Genomic DNA, 10,975 nt, shown 5'->3' with positions numbered 1-10,975 from the left:
TATATATTAACATCAGAGGTGTCTAAAAATTAAAATTTGCGAAGAGAAAAAACAAAGAAGTTTTCAAAAATTGACAAATCATAATTGATTCCTATCGAAATCTGACAAATCGTGTGAAAGTCTGAAATAAAAACATCAACCAGTTTGATTGACTGATAGAACTTAGAAGTGTATATAATAATCATGTACCTTCTCATAGTTTCTTCTGGTAACCAAACAGGTTTAGATGATTCGACTATTATTAATTAATTCTTCAAATTCCATTAAAAAAATAACACATGAAATTCTTATTTTTACACAACTTTACAATAAGGTCATTTGAGAACAAACTATTAGATTTCTGGTATAAATTGTTTCACACCCATATTAATACGAAGTATATCTAAATAAAATTAGCGATCAATAATTTAGAAGAATCGATAAGTTACAACTACAGATCGATAAATTAGAACTACATAAATGAAGAAAGCATGTACGTATTATTATTTTTGAAAGCATTCAGAACACAGGTGTTACTGTTGTAGTTAACAAAGAGTAGTAGAAAAATATCGTAAAATCATTTCGAAATTAAAAAAAAATAAATTAGTAACTGCTTGAAACATTTTATTTTATTCGAAAAAATTTAAAAATTCGTAAAATTTTATAATGCGATGCAAAATGTCAGTAAACGTTTCTTTAAAAAAAAAAATCTTATTTCATTTCGTGATGTTGATTAACTTGCATGTCTATTTAAATGAAAAACGAATTTCTAGTTAATTGCTCGTTCTTACATAATTATATTTGATCGAGTAAACACAGATAAACTTGACATATGCCAGGTAAATGTAGGCAAACTCAACGTGTAGCAACGTCTTCGGAATAATAATTTATTAACTTTTTGAGACTTAACGTGTTCATTTTGTTTATAGTTATACTTTTCAAAAGTATTTCTATAAATCTATGTAGCGTAAAGTAAACGTTAATAGAAAGATATATATGTTGATTGATTTGATTTGTTCATTTACGTCGCACTAGAGCTGCACAATGGGCTATTGGCGATGGTCTGGGAAACATCCCTGAGGATGATCCGAAGACGCCATCACAATTTTGATCCTCCGCAGAGGGGATGGCACCCCCGCTTCGGTAGCCCGACGACCTGCACGCGAAGTCGAGCNCCGTCCCGCTTTCAGGCGCAACACCCGGCGTGAACGTGTTAATTGCACGTTCTTACATAAATATATTTGATCGAGTAAACACAGATAAACTTAACATATGCCAGGTAAATGTAGGCAAACTCGACGTGTAGCAACGTCTTTAAAATAATAATTTATTAACTTTTTGAGACTTTACGTGTTAATTTTCTTTATAGTTATACTTTTCAAAAGTATTTCTATAAATCTATCTATTTTAAAATAAATGGTAATAGAAAGATATATATGTAAAAAGCGAATTGATCGGGAAAATTGCGCGATTGGGGATCTTGACTATCTTAGGTTGGTTGCGATCAGTGGCATTCCTTTCAGTGTAGATTGATACAGAGTATATAGAAAATTTTATCTTTTTGATGAGTTGAACTTTTTTCCTTAATCAAGTAATGTAAAGCCACCGGAAAAGGCAACAAATAATAATAAAATAAAACGATTTTAATTGTCTTGCTTTATAATGACATTTGCGCATGTTATAAATTATTACAGATTAATTTATGATTTACGTTATTTTTGACCCGCATAAAGAGGTATACAGCTAGCTCTAAAAAAATAACAATGAAGGAAACTATATTTTATAATTTTATTTTATTTCCGGTTCAGTCATCACTAGATTTTCTAGTAATGTTTCAAAAATGGATTCATAATTCTACAACTAATTACTACTTATTTTACTTCGATTTAATGATTAGAACTGTTTCTAATCTAAACAATTTTTTCCATTATTTTAAAAATAACTTCAAGAGTCCAATGACATAGCCTTGATTCGAGAGTGCAAGTTCGCCATTGAATAACATTTCAAAGGGACTGGATAATATTTTCAATAGAATCTAAACTTAACGCTCATTGAAGGTATGTATAACTTTATTTTGTTTTAACATTTATCAACCGTGAAAGTTGAATGATAAGTGAGATAAAGAAATTATTTCGGAGTCGAGTCGATTTTATTATCTATTTCCGGTTCTCTGTAGTCTTTGATAACAAGGAATTGTTTTTAATTGCTTGGAAAAGTCAGCTTATACTCATAGCAAAAAAAAGCACGCTCTTGTATGCACTTTAATTTGAAATTTTATTGAAATCAATGGTGTGTAAAGGTGTCTGGATACCGGGACAAATTATTTGATTTCCCCAGATAGCACATATTGTCACAACGACGTCATTAAAAAGTCAAAAATAGTCACAGGTGTGACCGTTTTATATTGCCATAAGGAGGTCATAAGGTGACTTAATAATGTTACTCTATTTTGTGATATCACATAAAAGTCTCCGTGACTTTTGTCACTTGGTAATCTTAAATATACTTCACTGGGACTAAAGTTCCTGAGAAACTTTGTTGCAACTAAGTGGCATTCAGAGATTCCACTTAAAAGAATAGTGTAATGAGTGGATAAAAAAAAAAAAAAAAAAAAAAAAACACTTGAAAGATATGTATTTATAAACATCTAAATCTATCTTTTAAATTGATTTTTATGTAAATGGCTGCAAAGCCTTTAACGAACCTTTGTGGTAAAACCTAGGAATTACCAAGCTACTTTGGTATATCCAAGGTTTTACCGGTAAAATCCTAGGCTTTTTCAGACTTTGAACTTTTACAATAACAACTTTCTTCTTGAAAAAAGTAATCTTAATAATTTTTATTCCCTACTTAAGGCTTCTTAACTTAGTGTCCGTTTTTGAATAAATGCATTTTCCAGTACAAATCCGAAGTATGTCTTAATATGATTCCATTTAGGCCTTTTACCAAGCCTTGCGATAAACACCTTGGTAAATGCTAGGTTTTACCGATAAAACCTAGGATTTTCCCGACTTCGGACTTTCATGGTAACAACGTTCTTTTTGGAAGAAAAAAAATCTTAATTTTTGTATTCTACTTAAGGTTTCTTAATTTTTGTCCGTTTTTAAATGAATTCATTTTCCAGTACATATGAAAGATTCCAGGGAAGAAGGGGTTAACTTTGTGCATTTTAAATATAAATGGAGTTAAACACTTTGAAAAGAGCACTAATACCTTAAAATTCTATGTCTGTTCAGGCTACTTTATTTGTACTTTTTTCAAATTGTTTAGCTTTATTCATTTCATACCAACCGATTCGAAAGAGTTAGTTGAGTTGAGCTGTGACATTAGAAATCAAGACTTTCCCTATCGGTCAGCTATAGGGACGTATATTTCTTCTGCGGCAGGATGAGTAAGGGATGATTTGGTAATAGTTTTCACCAAGGAAATATTAAAACTCGCTTGCAATGGAGACGCTTTTTTAGAAAGTCTCTATTTAAATTTTTTTCTCCAGAATTTCTTTAGACGCCAAGAAAATATCTAATTTTGTATTGTAAATTTAATTACACAAATAAGCGAGTGAAAAATTTTAATCCTGAAAAGGGCTGTATCCCTTCATTTATAAAATGTGAGGGGGCTTAAGCCCCCCCCCCGGTTCCGTTGTCCCTGCCTTTGACATATCTTGCTCGATTCAACATTATCGCTTATTTTATCCTCGCCGTTTTATCATGTATTTGTTCTGATTAATCAACAGTTCGTTAAAGTTGTTCCGTGGATCGAGAGGCGTATCTATAGAAAGAAGCGTCTATGGCAAATCTATTTTTATGCTATAAGAAATAAAAGCATTGTTAGAAATATTTGAGTCTTTTGGCAATACTGCAAAAAGATTGCATTGTATTATATTTTTTTTAAATAGATTGATAAATATCAAATATAATAATAAAATTATCTCTTTTTAATTGTAACGCATTCACTTGTATTCGAAATCACTATTGGTTAGAAATAAAAAAGATCTGTTTTATTATATTTACAGAAGATTCTATTTTGTTTTTTCAACTGTCAATAGAAATTCTAACAAGTTGTTTTATTAAGCACAATTATACTTTAAAGTTTCACAAATAGGAAATTGATTTTTAAGAAATAATCACGCTTTGCTAACATCAAAACAATAAAATTATCTCGATATAATTAATGCATTAAAGATTACAGTGTAAATAATTACGACTTGTTATGGTAATTACGAATAAAATAGCTGCAATCAAATGATATATTTCTGTTGGTTTATTGACTGTTCAATTAAAAAAACTGATGCTGTTAATATAATTAAGTTTTACAAACATTATATAATAGCAGATAATAAAAAAAAATATACACATTATTACCCGCAAAACACTAGACTTAATAGCGACAATAATACATTCTTTAATGAGAAATAAATTAGAGGAAGTTGACGTTTTAGTTTGAGAATATCTAGAAATAATTAATTTGCTAGCAGTAAAAAAAAGGCAAAAAGTAAAGAAATAGACCAGAATAACATTCTGGTATACTTAATAAAAAAAAATAAAAAAACAAATTATGAAAAATTCTCTTCGCATCACAATGGAACAAATTAAAGATAAAGCAAAAAATTAAACAGATTTGAATTATAAATATTTAGACGTTCAGTGCACAAAAAATAAATTAACGGACCACCCTGATGACTTTTGATCTAATGATCAGATCCTCACTTTCTTCTCATCTTAATGGAGGGGGGGGACTTAGAATATGATAATTAATAGGTGTAGGGACGTAAATTTCACAGAAATGAAGAAATTAGACTTTTTTAAAAGAAAGAAAAGTATTTTAAACCCATATAGATTACTTACGAAAATTGTCTGCAAGAAAACAACAACTAATATATTTTAGTTCGGGGGCCACAAAAAAGGCTTCACGGGCCACCAGTTGGTAACTACTGATGATCTAACCATTCAAAGGAAAGAAAAAAAATCGAACTTTTACAAGTGGTTAAACTCAAAATTTATTTACCAATGAATAAAAAGAAAATTCATTTTTAGGTGTAGTTGGAAACTATTTGCTGAACGTAATGAATGTTACTTAATATACACAAAATTATTTATGCATAGCAGTTAATTTTCGGGAAATTTAAAAAATTATGTCCCCAATGACATTTGAAATTTTAACATTTGTTGTTTCTTTATTACATATTAGTTGAACCAGTTTATCTCAAGCCTCTTTATCTCGAAAACCTCTTTCTCTCGAAATTTCTAAAATTCCCTACATTTACTGTCTAAAATCAATTTATTTTCCATGTTTATAGCGAAATTTTTTTTCTTCAAAACCTCCGTTTCTCGAATTTCTAATAATAGAGCACAAATGTCGAAACCTTCTTTATCAGTGGAACTCGTAGACAGAGATGAATTTCGTGAATCCACAGGAAGTAGGGATGAATAAGTTGGGGGTGTTTCTTGGGATTTCAATCACTATCCCTGCACTTCCTTAACTAGAAAGGAATGCAATGATTCTGGCAGTAAGTGAGGGGTTAATGAGTAGTGACCATCAGGGGTTAGTTTTTCAACATAAATAAGAAAGCTAAGACTAGAAATTCATTTTGACCTCAAAATTGCAACCAATGGACCAAAGGATAATTAAGAGTTTTCAAGTGAACTGTAGAAAACAGTTGGTGCGCAGACTTGTAGATGTCATCGATGAAAAAAGTTAGACTCTATCAGAATTACTGTTTTGCCTGGAGAAATGTGTCTCTAAAAACTGTCCAAAATGGCTTTAAAAAGTTGGTTTTAAGAATAGCTGTGAATATGATGAATAAGAGGTCGAAGGCATCCGTAAAGAAGAAGAAAATGTTAACGCTGAAAATGCAGTGCCAGTTTTGCCAGAATGGAATGCAGTAAAATTTGAATTTAATGTTGACCTTAATTTTGAAGATTTTTACAAGTGGGCAACTGCCTGGCAACATGCGGAATATGACAGTTGCGAAAATCATAGATAACGTCAAAGGAATATCAGATGAAGAGGAAGAAGCTGAAGATCATATTGATGAATCAAAAGTGAATGCAAAAGAAGTAGAAAAAGCTGTAGAATTCTTATAAACTATTCTTGAATCCCAGGAAAATGTTGGCTATGAGGAATTTGCAATCTTTCTAACCTCAAAAGAATAATCGAAACAAATAAGGTTATACGTCAAAAATCTTGGAAAAATTATTTTCAGTGTTAAATGTATGCTAAAAAACTGTTATGTAAATAGAGATGTATGTGGTATAATTAATTTAAAGAAATGTCTATATTTTTCTACTAAAAACAATTAAAGCACTTTTAAGAGAATTTCTTAATTAAATTTAATATTTTTAAAGTTCCTGTGTAACTCGAAACCTCTTTATCTCGAATTTTTCGTCTTTCCCGTGAGATTCGAGATAAACAGGTTCGACTGTAATTTTGATAATAATGCATTAACGAGCATTTAATTATACAATATATAATTATTAATACAAAAAATCAATATGCATATTAAATGTTTTGTCTTAAAACAGTAATAATAAAAACTGAAAAATATTATAAATTCTAATTTATAACATTAAAAGGGGGCTCGATCTATATATACAGAGATGCCAACTTATTCTGTTTAAAGGGAAACTCTTTCTTGTGATAGCATTGGTAGCAAAATTTATGTTTTGTTTCTTGGTTTAGGCAAATTTGATTTAAAATTATTTTTTCCGCCACTACGCATGCATAATTCGAAATTTCTTGTGAAACACAATTTCATTCCAGTTATCTGGTGGTATGCATTTTAAATCTTACCAAAATTATCTAAAATTTTGCGTGTTTTGGTTTTTAACTCTCTACCAGTTAATAAAATATTTCGGAAAAATCTTAGCTGTTGGCATCCATTTCTAGAAAATATAACGAACGCCTATGATGCTAACTAATAATTTATGTATAATGTATTCATTTAAATAGTTAGGAAATGATTACTTACAATCAAGGAAGAAAATCCCCTACCACTTAAATAGTTGAATGAATTACAAAATCTGTAACCTGTCAAAATAGATTATAAAATTCCAAAATAGATTTTAAATATTTTATTTTCTTGAATTAAATTTTGAGATAACAACTAGAACGAGCAGAATTTTTCATGATTTTTGAAAACTATAATAAGTTTGTATTTAACCAATAATCAATTATTTATTTAATAATTCGATTGTTATTATGGCATTAAAATAAAATGACAATAGAAAGAAACAGCAACTTTTAAAATAAATATTTATATATTTTCCCCAATAAAAATATATTGAATACAATACTAAAAAGATGTGCAATTACGTATGATTGTATCAGTATTTCTCATAGCACTTTAAAATTCTCAATAAAATAATCAAATTAAAGAATATTATTATTCTATTCTTAGATTTTCTAACAGTTCCTTTTCAAAAACCATAATTTAGCCTATTTTATTCAATTTGATTTACGCATGCGCCAAAATCTAATCCACTAAAAGCTAATGAAGCCAAATTTTAAGACAGTTATTGATGAAACAATGAAAAAATTTCGTTTTTTAAAATAAATGTTTCGAAATTAATTAAAAGTTTTCTTTCCTTGTTAGTATATTTACACATTAACTTTTTTTTTAACAGCCAAGGTTTCTCAGAATGAAGTTGGATCGTTTACGACTGAGAAAAATTGGGAACCGCTGTGATAGGGATTAGAGAGTGCGTTTTGTGTTCGAATTATTGATGTGATAAGTTAGAATTATATTCTGAAGCATTAGAAGTTTCAGATATTAAATACAGACTTCTCTGTTGTTTATGGAAGTTTTTTTCTATACAGATAATATGAAACTATTGTTTAAATGAAAAAAAAAATTTATACTTATTTGCTAAGTGGAAACTTGAACTGATATAATCAGACAGAATTTTAACGGAAACTTGATAAATTCAATTAATTTCTTAAAGCATCTTTTACATATTACCTCTTCATTGTGACAAACATTTGGTGTAAAACATGAGTGAATCCATTATTAATTTGTTTTTTAAATCCAAAAAGTATTCAATTTCGTCACTTACAATTTAAGCTTTTGTTAAATTTCAATGTAAAAAGGATTTGTATAAAACAACACCTTTTTTGCCACAGACTTTCTCGCGCAAGGCGTGAAGTTATGTCAGACATTTTATCCCGTTATGCCATTCTGCGTGATGCCTGAAGGGGAAGGTCAAGCGCAACGATCGACTTGCTTGGACTCGAGCATTTATTTGTTAAAGGAAGAAAGAACAAACTAAAGAGTGTTAAGTGAATAAGCAAGACTCTCGGACCAGTGGTCACACGAGGAAGGGAAAGCGGTTAGCAAACATATTTCTAAGGATGGTCAGTCAGCGGTAAAGGGGCCATCCAATTCTGCCACCAACTAAACGGGTTTCACTTAAATAATAATAAGAAAGAAGACCATCTCACGTTATTGACCATGAAACATGAACTTGGGAGTCTAGTGGGCGTAAAACAATTTGGTCACGAATGTCCAAAAGAGTTGAATAATAATAACGCAGCGGGTGTTAATTTGCATAAAACATTCATAAGAGCACGAGATCTTGAGGACATTGTTTCTGCTTATTGTTAATTTTTGATCAACGAGTTGTGTTTGTACGAACAAAAGGATGTTGTCTGCAGGGTCATAAATTTATAAATTATAATAAATCAAGTGCTAAAAGTATATACATGTACATATTACTACATCTAATATTTATCTAAAACTACATCTAATATTTATCTTAAGTGAATTGTTTATAGTAAAATATTAAAGCAATTTAAATTTGAGCTTTTCAGTTCGTAAATAAACTTATTTTATTAAATAAATTCATAAAATAAACTTTTATATCCATACAGAACAAAAATTTATGAAAATATATTCTTGTTTTACAGTTGCCATCCCTAACTTGAGAAATTGAGTGTTTTTAATTGCATCGCGGGCCAAGTGTGGAAAAAAGTTTGTGTAAAAAATAAGCTGTAATTTTTTAATTGCATTTTTAATGTGCTTCAGTTTTAACACTGATCTACAATAATTTTACATAATGTATACAAAGTTACATAATTTTAGAATTTTTTTTTATATATCATAAAATGTTTTCATTATCATTCGTATGCTTATTTAAAATTCCATAAAAATTTACTTATTAAGACTTTTTACATCAGTTTTATAATACTTAAATTATTGTTGATCGGTGGAGAGTTTTCTTATTATAGTCAAAATATTAATATAAAATTAATTAAAAAATGTTTTACTATACATAGTATTTATAATTTAATTTAACCTGAAATGTATTTTGAAGGGGATATTTCCGTATCGTGACCTGCTGCGCCAACTACAACTAAATTCCAACTACAAAGACATAGATTTTAAACTTGCAATATTTTTAATAAAAATAGTGCGAGTAGAGGTCTACTTTAGGGTGGCTACGAGTTAGTTCTGTTCGAGTTAGTTCTCTTTTGTGAGGTTTTCTTCTGTCTGTTGCGGGCTGCTGCCCGGAAGTTGACAAGACAGCGATCATTCTACTGCAGATCTCTATACGGAAATCTTCCCATTTTGAAATCTATGTAACCTAATATGATTTTCTGACTTTCTTATTGGAGTAAAAAGATGAAACGAAATGTGAAATGAATTTTATCAGAGTCGAACACAACTGACACTATTTGACGTTTTGGACCTTTTTTTTTACATGCTTGCTTAACAATAACTTTTAAAAATTCATAGAAGCGCTTTTGTTTACTTCCTAAAAGATAAAATGTGTACCTTTCTACTTATATAATTGAAAAGTTTCCTAAAACGTTTTTAAAGGGTTTCAAATTTTCAGGGCCTGAGATTTTTGGGTAATTTTGAAACTAGTTTTAGTTGTTTTTAAGTGCGCTATGGTCAAGTTTTAGTAAATTTATTGTACAAGCTTCAAATTTTAGTTTTAAGTCTTGTAACACAATTTAAAGTCTTCAATATTGCTCAAAATTTAGCCAAATTTTAAAATTAAAAAGTTCAAAATTTAACAAAATTTTTAATATTTTAATCATTGTCCAAATTTGTTTCAGTTCTTGTTCAGTAATTTGAATAGTAAATAAAAAGTTTATTTATTGCAGAGGGTGAACATTTTGCCTTTTTCGGAAAGAAATAAATGTTTTTGAAATGTTTTATGACGTAAAATTTATAAGACATTTTATAAGCAATGTTTAATGTATAATGTATGTTTAATGTAATGTAACTTACTTACTTCCTCTCAGCTCTCCTAGTAGCACATAAGACCCTCTGCTTAGTTCACCATTACTTCTGAATAACTCGAGCACCTCGTCTGGCATCTCTAAATTTCAGAATTTTTCTCCAAGTTAACATGGGTCTCCCTCTTTTTCTTTTGCCACCAGGCAAATCATCAATTGCCTATGTTAGACCGATTGATGGAATTGTAGTTAGAAAAATTCTTAAAATGTAGCTGATCTGCTTCCAGTTATTTCTCTTGATGTTATTTTTGAGTGGTTCTTTCTGTGTCTTGTTTTATTATAGGTCTGTGTTGAAAGTAAGTTGTAGCCAGAAAATTTTTATAATATCTTTTAAGCATATGTTTTGTCAACAGTCTAATTTTTTATTTTGATGTTTGGTTAGTTTTCCTGCTTCATTTCCACATAAAAGCATACTTTTCACCATTGAATTAATTTTTGTTTATCATGTTCGGCATGTGTAATTAATTTTAAAAACAAATTTGGGCTTTTGAAATTTTTACAGCTATGTCAGCATCAGTTTCACCTTTCTGGTCAACTATTGTTCCGAGGCATGAAAATCGCTTAACATTTTCTTATTTGTTTGCTTTCGAGTTTAAATACGTGCTACTTGCTCAGTTTTCTCATTTATTCTTACTGTTTTGATTTTGTTTTTGTGAAATAATTCTTATTCATTCATTTCAATCCTTCAATTTCAGCTTCTTATTTAAAAATTATTTATTTTAAGTTGCTAATTTTCAAATTTTTTTTGCAACTAGAA

The sequence above is a fragment of the Parasteatoda tepidariorum genome, chromosome 5 (assembly GCF_043381705.1).
Source record: "Parasteatoda tepidariorum isolate YZ-2023 chromosome 5, CAS_Ptep_4.0, whole genome shotgun sequence".
Lineage (NCBI taxonomy): Eukaryota > Metazoa > Arthropoda > Arachnida > Araneae > Theridiidae > Parasteatoda > Parasteatoda tepidariorum.
Note: the sequence above shows the minus strand (reverse complement) of the source record.